The 26,578-nt window shown below is 41.4% G+C and overlaps 1 pseudogene; it reads left to right on the top strand.

Moving 5' to 3' along the window:
• The first annotated feature begins 17,213 nt into the window (after positions 1-17,213).
• LOC115489305 lies at positions 17,214-17,332 on the top strand (annotated as a pseudogene).
• Positions 17,333-26,578: the final 9,246 nt, after the last annotated feature.

Raw genomic sequence — 26,578 nt, 5'->3', positions numbered from 1 at the left:
AAACCTTTTTTTTTTTAAAGTAAATATGGTTTTAATCCTAATACAGGGTCCTGGGAATTTATTTGTTCATGGCAAACTTGATCTGCATAGCAAGTTTCAGGGCAACATGAACTTTATAAACATGATTTCAAAAAACTAAATAGCAAAAAGCAAGGAAACAAAACACAAGGTAGAGGCAAATTTATGCTTAAGAATACTTGAAGCTGGCTGGGGAGATGGCTCAGTGGTTAAGAACACTGACTGCTCTTCCAAAGGTCCTGAGTTCAAATCCCACAACCACATGGTGGCTCACAACCATCCATAATGAGATCTGATGCCCTCTTCTGATGCATCTAAAGAAAGCTACAGTGTACTTAGACATAATAATAAATAAATGTTAAAAAAAAAGAATACTTGGAACTAAAAATATACCTCAGTGGTTAAAGTGCTTTGCTTTGTTTGCAGTTTTAGTTTCCTAGTGATGTTAACATCAAGAAAAGTAGAGGCAGGAGGATCAGAAGTTTAAGGTAGTACTTGTGGTCACATGGAGACATCCTTGAATATATGAAATCCTAAAAGAAAAGAGAGAGAGAGAGAAACCTTATTTGATCTTATTTTATGATAGTGTTATTAATCAATATTTTTGCATTTTACAGATTTTTTTGGAAAATTAAGAAATATAACTGACTATTGTCTCAGTATACTTTATAAATATTGATAATACAGTCAATTATTTTTTTGAAGATATAGGTGAAGTGTACTGTATTGCTTTAGTTGCATTAGCATTTTGATAACCTATCAAAATAATCTTGTGTAAACTCAAAGTCATTTGACTTCTTGAATTGCACCTACTCCTATTTTTTGAGCTGTTAGTCATTCCTTGTCTACCAACTCAAAAGCTGAGTCATCTAATAGCAGGTGAGCTTTATAGCAGATTTTTTTTCTATGAGATTTTCTCCTAGAAATGTCAGATAAGACACCCATGAAATCTCTCCAATATAGGTACCCAAATAAGACCTGAACAAGGAGGAGAAAAAGCTCATGAAGCCTAAACTTTGCATAAGAACTACAGGCAAATTAGGCAGAGAGTGAAAGAAATAGTCTTCCCTAGAAAAAAAGCATAACAAATTTGCTTATGCAATACCAAGTAGTTCCTGTCCACCTAAAGGAGTGTTTGTTTGTTTGTTTTGACTAGCAAAAAGGACATGGCTCTCCATTGTTATATCAATGGTTACATCTCAAAGCTCTCAGGCTCTTCTCACCTCCCCCACTCCTTCTACATGATGCTAGGACGCAGGCTGTTCCAGATCCCTGTTCTCTTTGTAATAGCAAGGTTTTCCCTTGCTCTGACTATCTTCTACTATTTTCTTTCCTGATATTATCAGTATTATCTGTTATTCTCTTCTATTCCCTCTTCTCTTACAAATAGTTCTGGCCATGTCTACTCTGCTTCTTTTTCTCTCAGCTTTGATTTCTCCCAGATGGCTATGGATGTTCTCTCTTTCTTATCCTAACAAAAACCTTTTCTAATCATGGGGTGACTGTCTCAAAGATTTCTTTACTGCACCATTCCTATAAAATATTTAGCTCTAGATTAAACTATCTTTTATCTCCTTTACAGTGAGAGATTGTTTCTTATATTAATCACTCACATTTTTTGGAGACAATTTATCACTAAGCCTAAATTACTATCATATTACTTAGCATCAAGTTTCCTTGTAACAATTACTAATTTTTTTCCCATTTATTCTATACAACAGTTCTCACATCTTAGGACACAAACATTTAAAAGTTTGAAACTGTTTTCCAGACAAAGTATCATATGCCTTCAAGTACTCTGAAGGCAGAAATAGGTGTATATATATCTATGAGTTCTATGGAGACCACAGCTATAAAAAGTGATGCTGTTTGAAAAACAAAACAAAACAACAATAAAAATGAAAAAAAGTTTGTATATTTTAGTTTTACCCTAATTTTCTAGAAATTATTTTGTTTAAATTTGTTTATTTTTAATTACTTACAAGTAAATATCATCCACATTTTTATAGTTATATGGATAACAGCCCTTTAAAATAATAGGTCTAAGCTAAGCAACTTGAAACCTTTTTCTACCTTCTTGCATACTGGATCTTAATTTCTAGGGTTTGTAAGTTGACTTTTTGTTTTTTTTTTTTGTTTTAGACTATATCCCCCAAATTATTGTTTAATGTTGGCATATATAAAAGTTCATGCGTTCTACTTTTTCTTATGTTTATACTCTATGAACATCTTTATTTTTATGAACATCTTTTTATATTACTGAATCATGAAAATTTATTTCTCCAAACTTGACTTTTTGTTTGTTTACACAGGCTCTCATCACATTGGCATGATAGCTCCAAATTATATATAAATTCTACACTATTATGATGCTGACAAATATCCTACCTCAGCCTTCTAGGTGCTGAGATTACTGAAGCTATACAACCACAATACTTATTTCCTAACCTGTAGTTTTGGATTCTATAGCCAAAGTCCTTCTTAGCATACCCAAATCAATTTACTAGAGGGAGCTAATACTTTGAAATGGCTGGACCTGGAAAACTCTTGCGAATTGGCATCAACCCAGGTACAAATCACACATCCCAAGGAGAACCTAATAAAATAGATTTTCAGATGCTAGACAACTGGCTAACAGTGACCAGCTATAACAGATGGACACAAATCATATTGCTTGGGCAGGAGGCTGGAGATGCAAGTTCTACAGGATCATAATGTGAACTGTTTCTGCCAGATGTCTCCAAGTTTCCTTGAATAAAAGTATTTTTATTTCTTTCTTGATATTCATTTGCTTCATGCTTGCTATTTGCTTTTATTTATGCCCCAATGAGCTCTGTAATCTTACTATTCTCTTAATATGACGAGACACCATTACAACTATTACATAAGAAACTTCTTAACTAGAAAGGGGCCAATGAACATATTTTAAGAAAAAAAAAAAGACATTAAAGGAACGAATGTCCAGATCATTCCAAAGCCAGAAAAGCAATGGTCCTCCTGACCATAAAAAGAAAGGATAGGAAACAAAAAAAAAAAGTGGATAGGGTTTCAACATCTTAGACTTCCAAGTACCCATGATCTCAGTATTAATAGGGGGCTATCTAGTTAAGTTGTTGTACAAACTTTTATGTTTTAAAAACTCCAATAGGGCCAGTTAAAAAAATCTGAGATGACACTTTGGGGAGACATGGACATATTTTAGAACCATCACCTTTACTCCTCAAGAAATTGAAAGTTCTTATATATCTGCATATTAAGATATTTTAACTGCCCTCTGGCTGAAGAATAACTTCTACCTTTTATACTGTAAAACAAAAACAAATCCAAATCCAGAAATCCTGCTCCGATACTTACATAAGAACAGTTTTCTAAAATGTGGAAAGACACATACACACATATACTCATATAGCACACTACCCAACTTAGTCTCTTGGCTTAGAGTCACATCTGTAAGTGTCCAGCAATATCCAATGACCCAAATGACTAGACTAGATATTTGTTACTTATATGAAGATGCTGTTAGGACCTAACATTCTTTTTCTTTTTCTTTTTCTTTTTCTTTTTCTTTTTCTTTTTCTTTTTCTTTTTCTTTCTTTTTTTTTTCCTTTTTTTTTCTTTCCATTTTTTATTAGGTATTTAGCTCATTTACATTTCCAATGCTATACCAAACGTCCCCCATACCCACAAACCCCCACTCCCCTACCCGCCCACTCCCCCTTTTTGGCCCTGGCGTTCCCCTGTTCTGGGGCATATAAAGTTTGTGTGTCCAATGGGCCTCTCTTTCCAGTGATGGCCGACTAGGCCATCTTTTGATACATATGCAGCTAGAGTCAAGAGCTCCGGGGTACTGGTTAGTTCATAATGTTGATCCACCTATAGGGTTGCAGATCCCTTTAGCTCCTTGGGTACTTTCTCTAGCTCCTCCATTGGGAGCCCTGTGATCCATCCATTAGCTGACTGTGGGCATCCACTTCTGTGTTTGCTAGGCCCCGGCATAGTCTCACAAGAGACAGCTACATCTGGGTCCTTTCGATAAAATCTTGCTAGTGTATGCAATGGTGTCAGCGTTTGAATGCTGATTATGGGGTAGATCCCTGGATAAGGCAGTCTCTACATGGTCCATCCTTTCATCTCAGCTCCAAACTTTGTCTCTGTAACTCCTTCCAAGGGTGTTTTGTTCCCACTTCTAAGGAGGGGCATAGTGTCCACACTTCAGTCTTCATTTTTCTTGAGTTTCATGTGTTTAGGAAATTGTATCTTATATCTTGGGTATCCTAGGTTTTGGGCTAATATCCACTTATCAGTGAGTACATGTTGTGTGAGTTCCTTTGTGAATGTGTTACCTCACTCAGGATGATGCCCTCCAGGTCCATCCATTTGCCTAGGAATTTCATAAATTCATTCTTTTTAATAGCTGTGTAGTACTCCATTGTGTAGATGTACCACATTTTCTGTATCCATTCCTCTGTTGAGGGGCATCTGGGTTCTTTCCAGCTTCTGGCTATTATAAATAAGGCTGCTATGAACATAGTGGAGCATGTGTCCTTCTTACCAGTTGGGGCATCTTCTGGATATATGCCCAGGAGAGGTATTGCTGGATCCTCCGGTAGTACTATGTCCAATTTTCTGAGGAACCGCCAGACTGATTTCCAGAGTGGTTGTACAAGCCTGCAATCCCACCAACAATGGAGGAGTGTTCCTCTTTCTCCACATCCTCGCCAGCATCTGCTGTCACCTGAATTTTTGATCTTAGACATTCTGACTGGTGTGAGGTGGAATCTCAGGGTTGTTTTGATTTGCATTTCCCTGATGATTAAGGATGTTGAACATTTTTTCAGGTGCTTCTCTGCCATTCGGTATTCCTCAGGTGAGAATTCTTTGTTCAGTTCTGAGCCCCATTTTTTAATGGGGTTGTTTGATTTTCTGAAGTCCACCTTCTTGAGTTCTTTATATATGTTGGATATTAGTCCCCTATCTGATTTAGGATAGGTAAAGATCCTTTCCCAATCTGTTGGTGGTCTTTTTGTCTTATTGACGGTGTCTTTTGCCTTGCAGAAACTTTGGAGTTTCATTAGGTCCCATTTGTCAATTCTCGATCTTACAGCACAAGCCATTGCTGTTCTGTTCAGGAATTTTTCCCCTGTGCCCATATCTTCAAGGCTTTTCCCTACTTTCTCCTCTATAAGTTTCAGTGTCTCTGGTTTTATGTGAAGTTCTTTGATCCATTTAGATTTGACCTTAGTACAAGGAGATAAGTATGGATCGATTCGCATTCTTCTACATGATAACAACCAGTTGTGCCAGCACCATTTGTTGAAAATGCTGTCTTTCTTCCACTGGATGGTTTTAGCTCCCTTGTCGAAGATCAAGTGACCATAGGTGTGTGGGTTCATTTCTGGGTCTTCAATTCTATTCCATTGGTCTACTTGTCTGTCTCTATACCAGTACCATGCAGTTTTTACCACAATTGCTCTGTAGTAAAGCTTTAGGTCAGGCATGGTGATTCCACCGGAGGTTCTTTTATCCTTGAGAAGAGTTTTTGCTATCCTAGGTTTTTTGTTATTCCAGATGAATTTGCAAATTGCTCCTTCTAATTCGTTGAAGAATTGAGTTGGAATTTTGATGGGGATTGCATTGAATCTGTAGATTGCTTTTGGCAAGATAGCCATTTTTACAATATTGATCCTGCCAATCCATGAACATGGGAGATCTTTCCATCTTCTGAGATCTTCTTTAATTTCTTTCTTCAGAGACTTGAAGTTTTTATCATACAGATCTTTCACTTCCTTAGTTAGAGTCACGCCGAGATATTTTATATTATTTGTGACTATTGAGAAGGGTGTTGTTTCCCTAATTTCTTTCTCAGCCTGTTTATTCTTTGTGTAGAGAAAGGCCATTGACTTGTTTGAGTTAATTTTATATCCAGCTACTTCACCGAAGCTGTTTATCAGGTTTAGGAGTTCTCTGGTGGAATTTTTAGGGTCACTTATATATACTATCATATCATCTGCAAAAAGTGATATTTTGACTTCCTCCTTTCCAATTTGTATCCCCTTGATCTCCTTTTGTTGTCGAATTGCTCTGGCTAATACTTCAAGTACTATGTTGAAAAGGTAGGGAGAAAGTGGGCAGCCTTGTCTAGTCCCTGATTTTAGTGGGATTGCTTCCAGCTTCTCTCCATTTACTTTGATGTTGGCTACTGGTTTGCTGTAGATTGCTTTTATCATGTTTAGGTATGGGCCTTGAATTCCTGATCTTTCCAGAACTTTTATCATGAATGGGTGTTGGATCTTGTCAAATGCTTTTTCTGCATCCAACGAGATGATCATGTGGTTTTTGTCTTTGAGTTTGTTTATATAGTGGATTACATTGATGGATTTTCGTATATTAAACCATCCCTGCATTCCTGGAATAAAACCTACTTGGTCAGGATGGATGATTGCTTTAATGTGTTCTTGGATTCGGTTAGCGAGAATTTTATTGAGGATTTTTGCATCGATATTCATAAGAGAAATTGGTCTGAAGTTCTCTATCTTTGTTGGATCTTTCTGTGGTTTAGGTATCAGAGTAATAGTGGCTTCATAAAATGAGTTGGGTAGAGTACTTTCTACTTCTATCTTGTGAAAAAGTTTGTGCAGAACTGGAATTAGATCTTCTTTGAAGGTCTGATAGAACTCTGCACTAAACCCGTCTGGTCCTGGGCTTTTTTTGGCTGGGAGACTATTTATAACTGCTTCTATTTCTTTAGGGGATATGGGACTGTTTAGAAGGTCAACTTGATCCTGATTCAACTTTGGTACCTGGTATCTGTCCAGAAATTTGTCCATTTCGTCCAGGTTTTCCAGTTTTGTTGAGTATAGCCTTTTGTAGAAGGATCTGATGGTGTTTTGGATTTCTTCAGGATCTGTTGTTATGTCTCCCTTTTCAGTTCTGATTTTGTTAATTAGGATTTTGTCTCTGTGCCCTCTAGTGAGTCTAGCTAAGGGTTTATCTATCTTGTTGATTTTCTCAAAGAACCAACTCCTCGTTTGGTTAATTCTTTGAATAGTTCTTCTTGTTTGCACTTGGTTGATTTCACCCCTGAGTTTGATTATTTCCTGCCATCTACTCCTCTTGGGTGAATTTGCTTCCTTTTTTTCTAGAGATTTTAGATGTGTTGTCAAGCTGCTAGTATGTGCTCTCTCCCGTTTCTTCATGGAGGCACTCAGAGCTATGAGTTTCCCTCTTAGAAATGCTTTCATTGTGTCCCAAAGGTTTGGGTACGTTGTGGCTTCATTTTCATTAAACTCTAAAAAGTCTTTAATTTCTTTCTTTATTCCTTCCTTGACCAAGGTATCATTGAGAAGAGTGTTGTTCAGTTTCCACGTGAGTGTTGGCTTTCTGTTATTTTTTTTGTTATTGAAGATCAGCCTTAGTGCATGGTGATCTGATAGGATACATGGGACAATTTCAATATTTTTGAATCTGTTGAGGCCTGTTTTGTGACCTATTATGTGGTCAATTTTGGAGAAGGTACCATGAGGTGCTGAGAAGAAGGTATATCCTTTTGTTTTAGGATAAAATGTTCTGTAGATATCTGTCAGATCCATTTGTTTCATCACTTCTGTTAGTTTTAGTGTGTCCCTGTTTAGTTTCTGTTTCCATGATCTGTCCATTGGTGAAAGTGGTGTGTTGAAGTCTCCCACTATTATTGTGTGAGGTGCAATGTGTGCTTTGAGCTTTACTAAAGTTTCTTTAATGAATGTGGCTGCCCTTGTATTTGGCGCATAGATATTCAGAATTGAGAGTTCCTCTTGGAGGATTTTACCTTTGATGAGAACAAAGTGCCCCTCCTTGTCTTTTTTGATGACTTTGGGTTGGAAGTCAATCTTATCAGATATTAGGATGGCTACTCCAGCTTGTTTCTTCATACCATTTGCTTGGAAAATTGTTTTCCAGCCTTTTATTCTGAGGTAGTGTCTATCTTTTTCTCTGAGATGTGTCTCCTGTAAACAGCAAAATGTTGGGTCTTGTTTGTGTAGCCAGTTTGTTAGTCTATGTCTTTTTATTGGGGAGTTGAGACCATTGATGTTAAGAGATATTAAGGAAAAGTAATTGTTGCTTCCTGTTATTTTTGTTGTTAAAGTTGGCATTCTGTTCTTGTGGCTGTCTTCTTTTTGGTTTGTTGAATGATTACTTTCTTGGTTGTTCTAGGGCGTGATTTCCGTCCTTGTATTGCTTCTTTTCTGTTATTATCCTTTGAAGGGCTGGATTTGTGGAAAGATATTGTGTGAATTTGTTTTTGTCGTGGAATACTTTGGTTTCTCCATCTATGGTAATTGAGAGTTTGGCTGGGTATAGTAGCCTGGGCTGGAATTTGTGTTCTCTTAGTGTCTGTATAACATCTGTCCAGGCTCTTCTGGCTTTCATAGTCTCTGGTGAAAAATCTGGTGTAATTCTGATAGGCTTGCCTTTGTATGTTACTTGACCTTTTTCCCTTACCGCTTTTAGTATTCTATCTTTATTTAGTGCATTTGTTGTTCTGATTATTATGTGTCGGGAGGAATTTCTTTTCTGGTCCAGTCTATTTGGAGTTCTGTAGGCTTCTTGTATGTTCATAGGTATCTCTTTCTTTATATTTGGGAAGTTTTCTTCAATAATTTTGTTGAAGATGTTTGCTGGTCCTTTGAGTTGAAAATCTTCATTCTCATCCACTCCTATTATCCGTAGGTTTGGTCTTCTCATTGTGTCCTGGATTTCCTGGATATTTTGAGTTAGGATCTTTTTGCATTTTCCATTTTCTTTGATTGTTGTGCCGATGTTCTCTATGGAATCTTCTGCACCTGAGATTCTCTCTTCCATCTCTTGTATTCTGTTGCTGATGCTCAAATCTATGGTTCCAGATTTCTTTCCTAGGGTTTCTATCTCCAGTGTTGCCTCACTTTGAGTTTTCTTTATTGTTTCTACTTCCCTTTTTAGGTCTAGTATGGTTTTGTTCATTTCCATCACCTGTTTGTATTTTTTTTCCTCTTTTTCTGTAAGGACTTCTACCTGTTTGATTGTGTTTTCCTGTTTTTCTTTAAGGACTTGTAACTCTTTAGCAGTGTTCTCCTGTATTTCTTTAAGTGATTTATTAAAGTCCTTCTTGATGTCCTCTACCATCATCATGAGATATGCTTTTAAATCTATGTCTAGGTTTTCGGGTGTGTTAGGGTGCCCTGGACTGGGCGAAGTGGGAGTGCTGGGTTCTGATGATGATGAGTGGTCTTGGTTCCTGTTAGTAGGATTCCTACGTTTACCTTTCGCCATCTGGTAATCTCTTGAGTTAGTAGTTATAGTTGACTCTGTTTAGAGATTGTTCTTCTGGTGATTCTGTTACCGTCTCTCAGCAGACCTGGGAGACAGATTCTCTCCTCTGAGTTTCAGTGCTCAGAGCACTCTCTGCTGGTAAGCTCTCTTACAGGGAAGGTGCGCAGATATCTTGTTTTTGGACCTCCTCCTGGTCGAAGAAGAAGGCCCAAAACAGGGCCTCTCTCAGAAGCTGTGTTGCTTTGGCAGTTCCCAGAAGCTGTCAGCTTCTGTGGTGCAGACTCTCACCTGTGCAGACTAAAATCCTAAGTTCCAGGGGGTCCTGGAACCAAGATGGTGACCGCTGCTCCTGAGGCTGAGGCCGTCTCCCGAGCCAGGCGGACACCTGTCCTCTGGTCCGGACGGTGGCCGGCTGTCTGCGGCCCGCCCAGGCTGCTGCCTCAGCGGCTCTGTGCTTCTGCCCGTCCCAGAAGCTGTCCAGTTCTCTGGTGCACCCTCTAACCTGTTCAGACTAATTTCCTAGGTCCCGCGGAGTCCCGGAACCCAGATGGCGACCGCTGCTGCTGAGGCTGAGGCCGCCTCCCAAGCCAGGCGGACACCTGTCCTCTGGTCCGGATGGTGGCCGGTTGTCTGCGGCCTGCCCAGGCTGCTGCCTCAGCGGCTCTGTGCTTCTGCCCGTCCCAGAAGCTGTCCGGTTCTCTGGCGCACCCTCTAACCTGTTCAGACTAATTTCCTAGGTCCCGCGGAGTCCCGGAACCAAGATGGCGACCGCTGCTGCTGAGGCTGAGGCCGCCTCCCAAGCCAGGCGGACACCTGTCCTCTGGTCCGGATGGTGGCTGGTTGTCTGCGGCACACCCAGGCTGCTGCCTCAGCGGCTCTGTGCTTCTGCCCGTCCCAGAAGCTGTCCGGTTCTCTGGCGCACCCTCTAACCTGTTCAGACTAATTTCCTAGGTCCCGCGGAGTCCCGGAACCAAGATGGCGACCGCTGCTGCTGAGGCTGAGGCCGCCTCCCAAGCCAGGCGGACACCTGTCCTCTGGTCCGGATGGTGGCCGGTTGTCTGCGGCACGCCCAGGCTGCTGCCTCAGCGGCTCTGTGCTTCTGCCCGTCCCAGAAGCTGTCCGGTTCTCTCCTTTTTCTTTTTCTTTTTCTTTTTTTCTTTTTCTTTTCCTTTTCCTTTTCCTTTTCCTTTTCCTTTTCCTTTCTTTCTTTCTTTCTTTCTTTCTTTCTTTCTTTCTTTCTTTCTTTCTTTCTTTCTTCCTTCCTTCCTTCCTTCCTTCCTTCCTTCCTTCCTTCCTTTCTTTCTTTCTTTCTTTCTTTATTTTTGTTTGGGTTGGTTTTTTGAGACATGGTTTCTCTGAATAGCCCTGGCTAACCCATGCCACTTAGTTTGAAATATTTTTTTCTTTTTGCTTGTGTATAAGCCAGGAACAGATAACTGGGAATTTCTGGATCTCTGAGAAGTAAATGAATATATGGAAACCCATTCATTTTACTGTTTCAAATCCATATACTTTGCTTAGTCTCCATTCACCAGAGCACCAGGGGTATACAAGTCTCAACTTTAAGGATGCTTTCTTCTCTGTTCAGTGGCATGAGTGAGTCAACTCACATTTGCTTTACAATAGACTATCAATGCCCTTTGAAACTACCCAGCTATCCTGGACAGGACTAGGTTCTGTCCAGGGTTCAAAATCTCCCCAGAGATGTTCTTTGGAGGAAACATTACAAAAAAGATTTGTCAGGATTCAGAGTGTCATAAAAATGCTTCTTTTCTTCTCCAATAGCAGATGTTCTTCACTGGCAGCAGTTAACACAGCAATTTGAAAGATAAAAATACCTTGTTCTAGCTGCTCCAGTCTATGGGGTAGAATGTCTGCACACACAAAAAAAAGGACTAGCTCTCCTGAATAGAAGACTCTGAGATAAAACCTTAACCTCACAGACTTGCCTAGACATAAGCTATCCTCAGCATCCACGCTCTCCAAACCAAGAAGCAGGTTTGAGAATTCCAGGAATCTCTGGAATATTGCAGAATGTGGATTTTTGGGTTTGCTGAAATAGCCCAGCCCCTTTTTTCAAACTGAGGGAGAGAATAGTCTTTAAAATGCACTGAAACAGAGGGGGAAAAAATCCAGTAACTAAAGCAGTTTCTAACTGGAGTCCCAGTTATTACTGGATCCTACCAGATATTACTTAACCATCCCCCACTTCTCATTCATGACACAATGAGCATGGTGGCAAAGGAGGTTTTCACTCAGATCCTCATACAGGCTGGAGTCACCTATTCAGTGACCTTCAGTTGGCCATCCTGATTGTGTGCCATAGCTGCAAATGCTATAATAGTAAGGGAAGCTGATCAGCTCACCCTCCACCAGAATCTGATTTCTACAGCTCCTTGGACTGTGAAAACACTCCTAAGGAACAAATAACAGACAGACATCAAATGTCTGTATCACTCAAGGTCAGACTCTGTTGTTTTATCAGCTCTGTCTGACTTTTGCTGCTGTACAGTCTCAGTCCTGTGACCCTGATGCCTGAGTATGATTCCGAGATCCTCTCCTTCATGAGTGTGAGGATTTATTATATATTTCTCAGGCCAGGTTCCCAGACCTCCAGGACACTCAACTGCTTTAGACAGAAGCTGTTTCAGCTTGGTCATGGAAGCAGCCTAGTTACCAATGGAGTCAGGAGAGCTGGATCAGCTGTACCTAACCAATGGGTTACCAAAATGGTGTGATGGTTTGTATATTCTTGACCCAGGGCATGGCACTATTCAAAGGTATGGTTCTGTTGGAGTAGGTGTGTCATTGTTGGTGTGGGCTTAAGACCCTCATCCTAGTTTCCTGGAAGCCAGTCTACTAACAACCTTCATTCAGATGAAGATGTAGAACTCTCAGCTCTACCTGTACCATGTCTGCCTAGATGCTGCTGCCATACTCCCACCTTGATGATAATGGATTGAATCTCTGAACCTATAAGCCAAGACTATTAAATGTTGCCCTTATAAGAGTTGCATTGATCATGGTGTCTGTTCACAGCAGTAAAACCCTAACTAAGATATGGGCAACAGGGCATCTTGGCCCAAAAGACAGACTAGTTGCTCTCATTCAAGTCCTACACTGAGGAAAGGACAGACAGACAAGTAAACATTTATACAGTCAGTTTGCTTTTCCTACCTTTCATGTGCATCCCATGATTTATAAGGAGAGAAGCCCCTTAGCGGCTGAAGAAAAAACCTGTTTCAAACAATTTTTACTCTCTTCAAAGTGGTTTGTCATTCCAAGTCTGTTATCCATTGTAAGGAGTATCAAACAGCCCACACACCTGAAGCCCAAAGGCAGATAAGTTAGCCCAACAAGCAGCAAAGATATCTGTGGAAAAGGGGAAATTGCAGCAGACCCTCTGGGTCCCTGTGTCTACGTGGAACGGGTCTCTCGGGCAGGTGGGCAAAGCGTCAAATGAATTGACAAACAGATGCACACAAGAAAGGTGTTGAATCTGAATGTAATGTCAGGTCGAGCATCGGACTTTTTTATAATACAGAAAATACCAGGGATTGCAGTCACATCTGGCAAGGTACATTGAAGTTTTCCAGATACAAGGGAATGACTGTGAAAGGAATTGTAGGGACTAAATAAATGTTTACAATAGAGATTAGCAGTCCTGCCTAGGATCAGCCTAGTGACAGGCAAGAATTTCACACTTTAGTGTTAATAGCACCAGGGGGTTTTCACTCTTGGCAGGCCTCAAGAATAATGTAGTGTCATGGACCCCTAAATTCCTAGGCCTTGCTAATTCTTATCTTGTCTGGAGAATCTCCATTTGTCAGGAGAGTATATCAACTTGCTATAGGTATGGAATGTAGCCTGTACTAAAGATTTCTATCTCAGTAAGATTCCCAGGCTCTTTCTGCAGACCAGTTGAGCCACTGGCTCCGTCTTATTGTAATGCTTAATTAGTTACTGATTAGGTTAAACTTCCTTGCTGCTTTCTGGGATCTTGGAACACTGGGTTTAGCTATGTCAGAATTCAATCTTAAAAGGCACTTATAATAGGGTAATTACTAATAGAGAGCACGTGGATCCATACACTAGACTAACGCAGGAATGAAAAATTAATGTATGGGTTAGAGAGGTTAGAGAGAATGCCAGACTCCAGGAGTGAGTTTCTGTGAAACTCTTTTTGCTTCATGAGCAACTTGTCAAACTGACTCCACCGGAGTGCATGGCAGGAAATTATAGTCCATATCACCTGAGTTGAAAAGACATCTTGAAGAAACCTGGAACAGGGATTTTTATGAATCTGACGGTTCCAGAGAAACAGGTGTACACTGTCTTGGACCTGAAACCTCTTCCATATATTCTTCAGTCACCCATTGGCAGAGGTGAGTTAACTCATCTTTGCTTTTGAATAGACAGGTACAGAAGGAGGTTACAGTAGACTGGACCAGGTTGCCCCAGGGTTTAAAACTTGTCCAACTCTTTGATAAGGGACTTATTTTTTGATAAGACAGTGTGTTGCCCATTGCTTTTCCTGATGGGCAGTTCTCTCTCCAGCCCACCAGATTCCAGGAGAACAAGGACTGCTCCTAGGATTCAAAATAGGATCTGAATGGATGGTGGATCTTGCCAGACTCAAGAATTATCTCCCATGAGGCCTTTGCATTTTTGTACATCAACTACTTATCTGGATCACACCTGGATGACTAAATTATTATCTTCCATATACCATATTCTATACATGTCAACCCAAGGAAAGGGACTTGCATTTGTCTGAGGAGCCGTGACACTTTTGGAAACAGAAAGTCGACTTTCCAAAATTAAAGCTTCATCATGCTGAGTATAAATATATGTTAATGTTTGTGGACACTTTGTCAGCATGGGTAGAAAGAAAATTTGTCAACTAAAGAGAGACCCAAAGTCTCTTTTACACAAGATTGTTTCTAGGTTAGAGCAATCCATTGTCAATCTTATCAAACAAGGGATGTACTTTCACCTCACCAATAGCTAAGATATCCTAGCCTTAAAGGTAAATTGGAAACTCCACTATACATACCAAGTTCAGCAATCAGGATATGTCAAATACATAAACCATACTATTGAGTCCACCCTCTCTAAATACATTTTACAAATTTGTGAAAACTGGCCCAACCTCAATCTTTTACTCCTGGTTCTTCTTAGGGAAAGATGTGTCCTTTAAAGACTAGATTCATCCAAATGAAGTTGTGTTTAAGGGCTGGAGAGGTGCCTCAGTGGTTAAGGGCACTGACTGTTCTTCCAAAGGTCCTGAGTTCAAATCCCAGCCACCCCATGGTGACTCAAAACCATCTGTAATGAGATCTGATGCCCTCTTCTGTATGACAGCTACAATGTACGTACATGTAATCAATCAATCAATCAATCTTTTAAAAAAAAAGAAATTGTGTTTAAAGGTCATCTTCCATATTGTTTCATTTAAGAGACCCTATCATTGAGAAAATTACCAGTCAGATTCTTTTAAAGTATCTCCAACCTCTTTAATCAGAACCAGACTGCAGTCCCTTTTCCCTCCGTAGTACCTTGTTATTCATTCCAAGGAGAGACTAAGTGTACATCATTACATTTCAGAAAGAAGAAATGATACCTGTCAATAAAGGAGTCCATGATGTCATTTTGATAATTTGTCATTTGTTGAGTGCATTCAAGTGTGGTGGGATCCTATCTGTATTCATCATTCCCACTCCAAGTTTGTTCCAAATTAGGATAAGAAATAAACTGTCTCATCTGGACCAGATCCATGCAGGCACAGACTTTTTCATAAATATGAACTCCTCTTTATTTCCTGTTAGTATGGTTACACTGTCTACCTATTCCTTTACTTTCACCTCCTTCCACACTGGAAAAAATCCTGCCAGACACTAACTACACTAAAGGGTCAAATAACTTTTAAGTCTAAAATTGATATTGGAAGACTTTTAAACTTTCCCACTACCAATGCTAAAATATATCTTTAGACAAGAAGTTACAATATAGGAAATGTATTCTAACTTCCAACAGAACTGTAAAAACATTAAGAAAGACCTTTATAAAAGATACAAAATAAACTAGATAAAAATCAACAAGAGCATGAGTCATATATTTCCTAATAACATAAAATGTGTAATTAAAATTCATGGCTCACAAGCCTCCTCACAGGCCAGGCCAGCCCCTTACTCCTCCATTTTCAAGGACTTGATGTGGATCTTGTATAGAGAACAGCCTTTTAAAGTTCACTGGACAAAAAAAAAAATGCCTTGGTTATGCTAATCATCTTGAAGACTCAGTATTTACTCCTTAGCTAAAATCAAAGATTTAAAAGTTACCAAAAAATGGGATAATAAAGTAACTAATATATCCTGTCCTAATGTTATTTGATGCTTCTCTGGTCACTTCTCAGTCTTACATCCTCCAATAGCCACTATCACCTTGGCAATACTTCTGGGAATGCCTAAGACCATGAGTATGGTCCAAAAAATATTATTCATTGTCTGGAAACCACTGAGCTTTACAAAGAAAGCAGATTTTACTAAGCTACCTAAATCCCTCACTAACATACCTCTACTTTGAGGCCTATGTTATTGTGGATTTGTGTTTTTTTAAATGTTGTGCTGCTTATCTTGGGCACCAAAAGACTTTTTAGAGGCATGAGCCTGCTCTTGTTCTGGCCAGAAATTAAAGGACTCAAAAATGTAACTGGCTTAATCAGTGTGAATAACTCTGTCATTAGTATTATTCCATTCACATTTCCCCGGGAAAAGTCTGTCACACAACATTTTGCAAACCAGTGTAAACATCTAACCATAAAATGTGTTACAAGATGATAGTTTCAATGGGATGGCTCAGAGGGCCATACATCAAGGAAGAGCTGCTCAATTTACTTGCTTCCTGAGGACCAGAGATCCCAACCTGGAGGAGAAAAGCTTCTGATGCAGAAGGGAGAAGGGACATGTTTATATAAAGGGCTACCTGCAGCTCTATCATGAGACAAATACAGTGTGAAGAGTAAGGGGAAGATGGAAAGGTGGAGGAATTTACTAGGGTCTTCTAAGGAATTTTGCAGATACCACTGCCATTTATTGCCCCCTGTACCAAGCCAGCCTAACAAACAACTTCTTGGCTAACATACAATTTCACAAATTGGATTATTTTCTAAATAATTTCACATTTCTAAATGTTGTGATTCTCCTTTGCAAGGAGACACATTTCAAAGGGTGTGAAACTGGAAGAAGCTGGGAATCCAAGGAGCAGGGTTCTCTGTGACCAGACCAGAGAGATAACAAAGGGCATGATTACAGAGCATAGATTGTGTATTGTCAGTGTGTGCCTATTTGTGAGCTCAAATGTAAATGAGGTAGTGTACATGTCTTCAACTGCATCTGTAGAGAAAAATCATAAGTAGTCTTATCCATGACTTACTTGTCTTTCCCCAGCTGACTCATCTGCAGTTCTCTGTGGAGACACAAATTCATTTCTGTGAGCAGACATTTCTCTCTTGAGAATCTTTCTGAACCTCAAGTCAAAATTCCAGGGAAGCAACCAGAACATATACACAGGTCTCAGGAAGGAGCCTGTTTAAAGCAATGTAGGTAGACCTCTGTTCAGAGAAATCAGCTTCAGTGAAAATCACTTATGGAACCAGGAGGCAAAGTGTGAGAGAGGTATTCCCAGGACTATTGACACCACAGCTTGGTTAATTGCATTCCTTATTAACCCAGGTTAATTCTATCACAGAAGCTCACCAGCCACAGAGGCTCTTCAGCAGCAAAGCACAACAGATCCTGATAAGATGGCTCTCAAATGACACTCTCACAACCCCCATTCCTAAACTTCAGAACAACCACTTACAATATGTTCTCAGAAGGTTTTACTTGGTAGAAATATCTAAGCCTGTCTACGGCCATAACACCCTGAACGCGCCCCATCTCATCTGATCTCGGAAGCTAAGCAGGGTCGGGCCTGGTTAGTACTTGGATGGGAGACTGCCTGGGAATACAGGGTGCTGTATACTTTAAAATTAAAAAGAAGAAGAAGAAGAAGAAGAAGAAGAAGAAGAAGAAGAAGAAGAAGAAGAAGAAGAAGAAGAAGAAGAAGAAGAAGAAGAAGAAAGAAGAAGAAGAGGGGCTGGAGAGATGGCTCAGCAGGTAAAAGCACTGACTGCTCCTATGAAGTTCCTGAGTTCAAAACCCAGCAATTACATGGTGGCTCACAACCACCCATAATGAGATCTGAAGACAGTTACAATGTACTTAGATATAATAATAAAAAAATCTTTGGGCCTGAGTGAGCAGGGTTGACCGCAGTGAGCAGAGGTCCTAAATTCAATACCCAACAACCACATGAAGGCCCACAACCATATGTACAGCTACAATGTACTCATATACATAAAATAAATAAATCGTAAAAAAAAAAATCTAAGCCTGCACTGGGAGCAAAGGTAGTGTTGTTCTGCCAGTTCACATCAAGGGCAGGCGATGTAAGGCATGAGGAGGAAAGAAAGGACTACAGTCCTAACAACTAATCAAAAACCTCAGTGATGCAGGCAAAAGCATCATCCAGGAATATTGTCTAGCAGCCATGAATACTGTCCTAATATGAAACTGCTCTATTGACATTATAGAAAGTCGTCCTTTAAAGACCTAAAAGGCTATCTCTTTCCAATTTTCAAGCATAAGATTCCTCTGAAGAGAGCACCCACACAAACACTTTAGTCATCAATGAAATGTGAATTAAAACTACTTTGAGATTCCTACTTATTCCTGATGACTAAGATCAATAAAACAAATGACAGCTCATGATGGTAAGAATTTGGAAAAAGAAAACTATTGCGTCCCACTCGACCAGCAAGAAAGACGCAACAAACTGGAATCTTCCGTGGCAAAAGCTTTATTGCTTACTTCTTCAGGAAGACCCCGAAACTGGGAAAATGGCGCCACTTTTATAGCCCGCAGCGTGACGTTTCAGCACCTGATATGGCATGACAGCTCCTGATTTGTTGCTCGCCCATCACCCCACTATTACACCCTGAGAATGGGAGTGACTAGGAGTGAGTTCACTCTCGCACCTGCATACAAGGCTTGTTTACTAGTTAGGCACAGCGGAGGCCCGTGCCATCTTATAATGGCGATTGCTCTCGGCACGGCTCTCCACAGAAAACACCCTATTAATTGCAGATTGGAATTCAAACTTGTACAGCCACTATAAAGGCAACACTTCTGTGGGAAGCCGCCCCCACATTCGCCGTTACAAGATGGCGCTGACAGCTGTGTTCTAAGTGGTAAACAAATAATCTGCGCATGTGCCAAAGGTAGTCCTCCACCCCATGTGCCCTGCCTTCCCCGTGACGACAACTCGGCCATGGGCTGCAGCCAATCAGGGAGTGATACGTCCTAGGCGAAGGATAACTCTCCTTAAGAGGGACGGGGTTTCGCTTTTGGTTTTGGGTTTTTTTTTTTTTTGCACTCTTGCTCCTGAAGATGTAAGCAATAAAGTTTTGCCGCAGAAGATTCTGGTTTGTTGTGTTCTTCCTGGCCGGTCGTGAGAAAGCGTGTAAGAGTTGGTGCCGAAAACCCGGGAAGAAAGAACCCGGGACGAAAAAACCCGGGACAAGAAAACTCGGGACGGGAGTTAACCATCACCGGCGCAAGGAAGATTCTTCATTCCGGAACCAGAACTGCGGGTCACGGTAATGAAGTGTTCCCGTAAAACAGACTGTTGAGAAGGATTCAACTGCGTGAATTCAGAACTCTTCAGCTGGGGAATGGTGGTAATGAAGTGTTCCCGTAAAACAGACTGTTGAGAAGGATTCAACTGCATGAATTCAGAACTCTTCAGCTGGGGAACAGGGGTACCAGTAAGTATAGCTTTACAAGGTAGGTCTGGTCTTGAACTTTCTAACGAAATTCAAGACAGTCTATCAGAAGTAAAGTGGGAAATAGCTTTACAAGGTAAGTCTGGTCTTGAACTTTCTAACGAAATTCAAGACAGTCTATCAGAAGTAAAGTGGGAAATAGCTTTACAAGGTATGTTTGGCCTTGAACGTTTTCTAGTGTTAGGAGCCCTTTTGTTCTTTTTCACATGTTATCAAGTGATTAAGATAGGGCTGAAAATTCTGGATGAAATTCAGGGCAATCTATCAGAAGTAAAGCGGGGAGAGAGAGTAGGAGCAAAGAGGAAATATGGTACACAAACTAAGTATACAGGCCTTTCCAAGGGTCTTGAACCCGAGGAAAAGTTAAGGTCAGGTAAGAATACCTGGGGAGAGATTAGAAGGAAGGAAAAGAAAAAAGAAAAGAAAAAAGATCAATTAGCGGAGGTCTCTAGGAGAAGGAGCCTATACTCATCACTAGATGAGCTCAAGGAGCCAGCTCTTGGTAGCTCTGAATCAGATGACGAATTCTCCTCTGAAGAAACAGACTGGGAGGAAGAAGCAGCTCATTATGAGGGAAAAGGGTACCAGCCAGATAAAGTGCTAGCTAATCAGTTAAGGAAAAAGCCAAAAGCGGCTGGCGAAGGCCAGTTTGCTGCTTGGCCTCCGGGCAGTCGGCTTCAAGGTGCACTTCCGCCCTATGCGGAGCCCCGCCCTGCGTAGTGCGTCAGCCCTGCGCAGAGAGACAATGCGCAGAGAGGCAATGCGCAGACTCATTCATTCCCAGAGAGGAACAAAGGAAAATACAACAGGCATTTCCGGTCTTTGAAGGAGCCGAGGGTGGGCGTGTCCACGCTCCGGTAGAATACGTGCAGATTAAAGAGCTTGCCGAGTCGGTCCGTAAATATGGAACCAATGCTAATTTTACCTTGGTGCAGTTAGACAGGCTTGCCGGCATGGCACTAACTCCTGCCGACTGGCAAACGATTGTAAAAGCCGCTCTCCCTAGTATGGGCAAATATATGGAATGGAGAGCTCTATGGCAAGAGGCTGCACAAGCGCAGGCCCGAGCAAACGCAGCTGCTTTGACTCCAGAGCAGAGAGATTGGACTTTTGACTTGTTAACGGGTCAGGGAGCTTATTCTGCTGATCAAACAAACTACCATTGGGGAGCTTATGCCCAAATTTCCTCCACGGCTATTAGGGCCTGGAAGGCGCTCTCCCGAGCAGGTGAAGCCACTGGACAACTAACAAAGATCGTCCAGGGACCTCAGGAGTCCTTCTCAGATTTTGTGGCCAGAATGACAGAGGCAGCAGAGCGTATTTTTGGAGATTATGAGCAAGCCACACAGGAGTGCCGAGTGGCCATAGCCCCAAGAAAAGTGGTAGAATGTTTAGTGGTTTTAGAAGTTTTAAAAACCTTTTTAGAACCCCTTAATATTGTGTCAGATTCCTGTTATGTGGTTAATGCAGTAAATCTTTTAGAAGTGGCTGGAGTGATTAAGCCTTCCAGTAGAGTTGCCAATATTTTTCAGCAGATACAATTAGTTTTGTTATCTAGAAGATTTCCTGTTTATATTACTCATGTTAGAGCCCATTCAGGCCTACCTGGCCCCATGGCTCTGGGAAATGATTTGGCAGATAAGGCCACTAAAGTGGTGGCTGCCAGTACAGGGGAACACCAGGGCCAAAAAGGGGGAGTGGGTGGGCAGGGGAGTGGGGGTGGGTGGATATGGGGGACTTTTGGTATAGCATTGGAAATGTAAATGAGTTAAATACCTAATAAAAAATGGAAAAAAAGAAAAAAAAAATAAAGTGGTGGCTGCTGCCCTATCATCCCCGGTAGAGGCTGCAAGAAATTTTCATAACAATTTTCATGTGACGGCTGAAACATTACGCAGTCGTTTCTCCTTGACAAGAAAAGAAGCCCGTGACATTGTTACTCAATGTCAAAGCTGCTGTGAGTTCTTGCCAGTTCCTCATGTGGGAATTAACCCACGCGGTATTCGACCTCTACAGGTCTGGCAAATGGATGTTACACATGTTTCTTCCTTTGGAAAACTTCAATATCTCCATGTGTCCATTGACACATGTTCTGGCATCATGTTTGCTTCTCCGTTAACCGGAGAAAAAGCCTCACATGTGATTCAACATTGTCTTGAGGCATGGAGTGCTTGGGGGAAACCCAAACTCCTTAAGACTGATAATGGACCAGCTTATACATCTCAAAAATTCCAGCAGTTCTGCCGTCAGATGGACGTGACCCACCTGACTGGACTTCCATACAACCCTCAAGGACAGGGTATTGTTGAGCGTGCGCATCGCACCCTCAAAGCCTATCTTATAAAACAGAAGAGGGGAGTCGAGACTCTACCCCGAGTACCAAGAGTGTCTGTATCTATGGCACTCTTTACACTCAATTTTTTAAATATTGATGCTCATGGCCATACTGCGGCTGAACGTCATTGTTCAGAGCCAGATAGGCCCAATGAGATGGTTAAATGGAAAAATGTCCTTGATAATAAATGGTATGGCCCGGATCCTATTTTGATAAGATCCAGGGGAGCTATTTGTGTTTTCCCACAGAATGAAGACAACCCATTTTGGATACCAGAAAGACTCACCCGAAAAATCCAGACTGACCAAGGGAATACTGATGTCCCTCGTCTTGGTGATGTCCAGGGTGTCAATAACAAAGAGAGAGCAGCGTTGGGAGATAATGTCGACATTTCCACTCCCAATGCCGGTGATGTATAATGCTCAAGTATTCCCCTGCTTTTTACCACTAACTAGGGACTGGGTTTGGCCTTGATTCAGACAGCCTTGGCTCTGTCTGGACAGGTCCAGACGACTGACACCATTAACACTTTGTCAGCCTCAGTGACTACAGTCATAGATAAACAGGCCTCAGCTAATGTCAAGATACAGAGAGGTCTCATGCTGGTTAATCAACTCATAGATCTTGTCCAGATACAACTAGATGTATTATGGCAAATAACTCAGCTGGGATGTGAACAAAAGTTTCCGGGATTGTCCATTACTTCCATTCAGTATGAGAAATTTACTAGGGCAGCTAATTTGTCAAAAAGTCTTTCTCAGTATATGTTACAGAATTGGACGGCTGAATTTGAACAGACCCTTCGGGAATTGAGACTTCAGGTCAACTCCACGCGCTTGGACCTGTCCCTGACCAAAGGATTACCCAATTGGATCTCCTCAGCATTTTCCTTCTTTAAAGAATGGGTGGGATTGATATTATTTGGAGATACACTTTGCTGTGGATTAGTGTTGCTTCTCTGGTTGGTCTGTAAGCTTAAGGCCCAAACTAGGAGAGACAAGGTGGTTATTGCCCAGGCACTTGCAGCTCTAGAACATGGTGCTTCCCCTGATATATAGTTATCTATGCTTAAGCAATAGGTCGCTGGCCACTCAGCTCTTGCACACCACGAGGCTAGTCTCATTGCACGGGATAGAGTGAGTGTGCTTCAGCAGCCCGAGAGAGTTGCACGGCTAAGCACTGCAGTAGAAGGGCTCTGCGGCATATATGAGCCTATTCTAGGGAGACATGTCATCTTTCAAGAAGGTTGAGTGTTCAAGTGTCCTTCCTCCAGGAAAAACAACACGGGACCAGACCAGGACCCCTCTAGGTGATGAGCCTGGAAGGAGGTTATGTGTACGGCTCCTTTACCTGCACACTGGGGATTTGACCTCTATCTCCACTCTCATTAATATGGGTGGCCTATTGCTCTTATTAATAGAAAAGGGGGAACTGTGGGAAGCCGCCCCCACATTCGCCGTTACAAGATGGCGCTGACAGCTGTGTTCTAAGTGGTAAACAAATAATCTGCGCATGTGCCAAAGGTAGTCCTCCACCCCATGTGCCCTGCCTTCCCCGTGACGACAACTCGGCCATGGGCTGCAGCCAATCAGGGAGTGATACGTCCTAGGCGAAGGATAACTCTCCTTAAGAGGGACGGGGTTTCGCTTTTGGTTTTGGGTTTTTTTTCTTGCACTCTTGCTCCTGAAGATGTAAGCAATAAAGTTTTGCCGCAGAAGATTCTGGTTTGTTGTGTTCTTCCTGGCCGGTCGTGAGAAAGCGTGTAAGACACTTCCCAAAAGCCTCCACATCCCTCTACAGAGACACTTGCTAATCTCTGTTAATCATTGTTTTTACTAATACCCAGAAATATAAAAGAACCTATATCTCCATCAACATAATGAAAATGTGGTATATTTACACAATGGAATACTAATCATCAGTTAAAAACAAAATTCAAGATAAATGTTGAGGTTTGGTCTGTTGCTGTGCTAAATTCTTTGTGCTGTTGCTAAATTCTATACCTGAAGATATAGGCCTACAAATGACTTCTCATGTTTACAAGCTTTTGTTGTGCAAACCTTGTTCCTTGATTTAATATTATTAGTTAAATAAAATTGATGACAACTGCATGCTGCTCTGGAAAGCCACCACTCTGCTTGGTGGAAAAACACAGCTTATGCTGGGGCCCATGGAGAAAAATGGCAGGTTAGTTTGGGTCCATTGAGTCCATAGCCCATTGTCTGGTGAAAGGTGCCCCCACAACCAAAGATGGCAGGGGCACATGATCCAGAGGCTACTGGGAGATACCCATGGATGCAGTCCTAAGCTGTGAACAAGCAGGGCAAGTTGGAGAGGCTTAACTAGAGCTGGTAGAAGGCCAAACAGGGAGCCCGGAGATAGCTATAGCTGGAGCAGGGCTTACACAGCACAAGGTATAAACTGTCTTTTTTTTTTTTTTTTGGTTCTTTTAGTTTTTTTGGTTTTTTAAGGCAGGGTTTCTCTGTATAACCCTGGCTGTCCTGGAACTCACTCTGTAGACCAGGCTGACCTCGAACTCAGAAATCTGCCTGCCTCTGCCTCCCTAGTGCTGGGATTAAAGGCTTATGTCTGAAAGGTCTTAAGAGTCTATAAACTCAGTTTCAGTCAGCTGCTTTTTGGGTCTCTCTGAGCCATGATAGGCTCCTGACTGTAAGTGAGGGACCCTAAGGGCCTTTTTCAGTTCCATGCCCTCCTTACAGCTTCCCCCTCCTGCCTTGGCTAGACCAATATCCATTCTGCACCCACAGGAACATTCTTCAGTAAAAAATTCTCAGAATGTACCTGACCCTCTGGAAAGTCCCAGGCAGAGTTCAAATGTGTGTCATGCTTGCTAGCCAGTAGATTTAAAGGTCAATATGCTTAGACAATAAGTTTGAACTGTAACCTTGCTGATGTAACCTGCTCCCCTAAAAAGTATAAAAACTGCTTGTAATAGCCATCAGCGTAGCATCTTCTAGTCTCTGAGGGACTAAATGAAGGTCAACCAGAAAATAAACCTCTTGCTTTTGCATCGATCTGCATCTCTGTGTCTCACTTGGGGTCGGGGTGGGGACATGTCTCAAAGTAAGTACCACTGACAGAGGGTGAGGAGTGGGGGTTGTTACATAAGCATACCATAACATCAGTAATAGTGTCAGGCTTTGGAGCCTCCCCTTGAGCTAGATCCCAATTTGAACCTGTCACTGGATCTCTTCTCCCTCAGTCTCGTCTCCATTTTTGTTCCTGCAGTTCTTTAAACAGGAACAATTCTGATCAATCTTTGATTATGGGATGGGCAACCCCATCCCTCCTCTTGATGCCCTGTCTTTCTACTGTGGAGGTGGACTCCCTACTGTTGAGCATTAGTCCCTTCTTTTGCTTCCCAGGTCTCTGGTTCTTTTTAGAGGGTTCCCCCTCCCCACCTCCTATCTCCCAAGTTGCACATTCCTATTCATTCTGTTGGCCCTCAGGGCTTCTCTCCTGCCCCACCTCTCCCATAACTGATCTTGTTCCTTTTTCCCTTCCCCATCTCCTCTCCCACTCAGGTCCTTCCCGTTTCCTGTGATTATTTTCTTTCTCTCTCCTAAGTGGGATTGATGCATCCTCACTAGGATGATTCTGCTTGTTAACCTTGTTGAGTCCTGTTGATTGTATCCTAGGTATTCAGTATTTTTTGACTGATACCCATTTATCAGTGAATACATACCATGCATGTAATTTTGCATCTGTGTTACCTCACTCAGGATATTTTCTAGTTCCAGCCATTTGTTTGTAAAACTCATGATGTCCTCATTCTTAATAGCTAAATATCATTTCATTGTATAAATGAACCACATTTTCTGTTGCCATTCTTCTATTGTGGGACATCTGGGTTGTTTCCAGCTTCTGGCTATCACAAACAAGGCCTCTATTAACATAGTGGAACACTTGTACATGTGGCATGATGGGGCATCTTTGGGGTATATTCCCAAGAGTGGTAAAATTGGTAAATGTATTTCCAATTTTCTGAGGGACCTCAAGATTGATTTCCAGAGTGGTTGTACCAGCTTGCAATCCCACCAGCAATGGAGGAGTGTTTCTCTTTCTCCACATGCTCACCAGCACGTACTGTTAAGTTTGTTGGTGTTTTGTTTTGTTTTATTTTGTTTTGTTTTATTTTAGCCATTCTGACTGGTGTAAGGTAGAATCTCAGGGTCATTTTGATTTGCATTTCCCTGATGACTACAGACTTTGAACATTTCTTTACACACTTCTTGATTCCTCTGCTGTGACTCTCTGTTCTCTATACCCCATGTTTTGATTGGGTTGCTTGGTTCTCTGGAGTCTAACTTCTTCAGTTATTTGTTTATATTGGCTATTAGCCCTTTATTGGATGTGGGATTAGTGAAAATTTTTTCCCAATTCATAGGATATCCAATTTGTCTTATTGACAATCTCTTTTGCCTTTCAGAAGCTTTTCAGTTTCATGTTCTTAAGATCCACTTCCCCCACTTTTTTTTTCCTAGACAAGTTTTTATTAAATTATATCAGGAAGTTGAGGGAAAAAATGGGTACAAGAAATTAATCATCACGTTGACTAACAGGTCAGCTTCAACTAAAGTGTCAGCCAGTGTTATTCAGTCTGCCATTGTTCTTGTTCTTGACCTTAAAACAAACCCCAGCTAAACTATTAAGAGTGTGTCACTTTGAATTTCAAATAGTTCCCTAAGATGTTCTACATCAGAGCCACTGACAAAAAACATCTTAACCTAACTTGAATAACAATCTGCTTCTCAAAATTTTCTAAGTGCAGTGGTCATTGCTAACAATCTACATTTCTAAGTTCTTTCGAAGTGTGGTGATTGAATAACTAATCTGCCCAGCAGCAATGCTTGAAAATGATCAAACACTATTATTGTGAGTGTCCACTCCAGGGCTGGAAGCCCCTTATATGTCTTCACACAACACATAAGTTAGAAAGGATGTAGAGCCGGGTGTGGAGGTGCACGCCTTTAATCCCAGCACTCGGGAGGCAGAGGCAGGCGGATTTCTGAGTTCGAGGCCAGCCTGGT

This window comes from Mus musculus, chromosome Y (assembly GCF_000001635.26).
Source record: "Mus musculus strain C57BL/6J chromosome Y, GRCm38.p6 C57BL/6J".
NCBI classification, from domain to species: Eukaryota; Metazoa; Chordata; class Mammalia; order Rodentia; family Muridae; genus Mus; species Mus musculus.
Note: the sequence above shows the minus strand (reverse complement) of the source record. Positions and strands in the feature narration are given on the sequence as shown.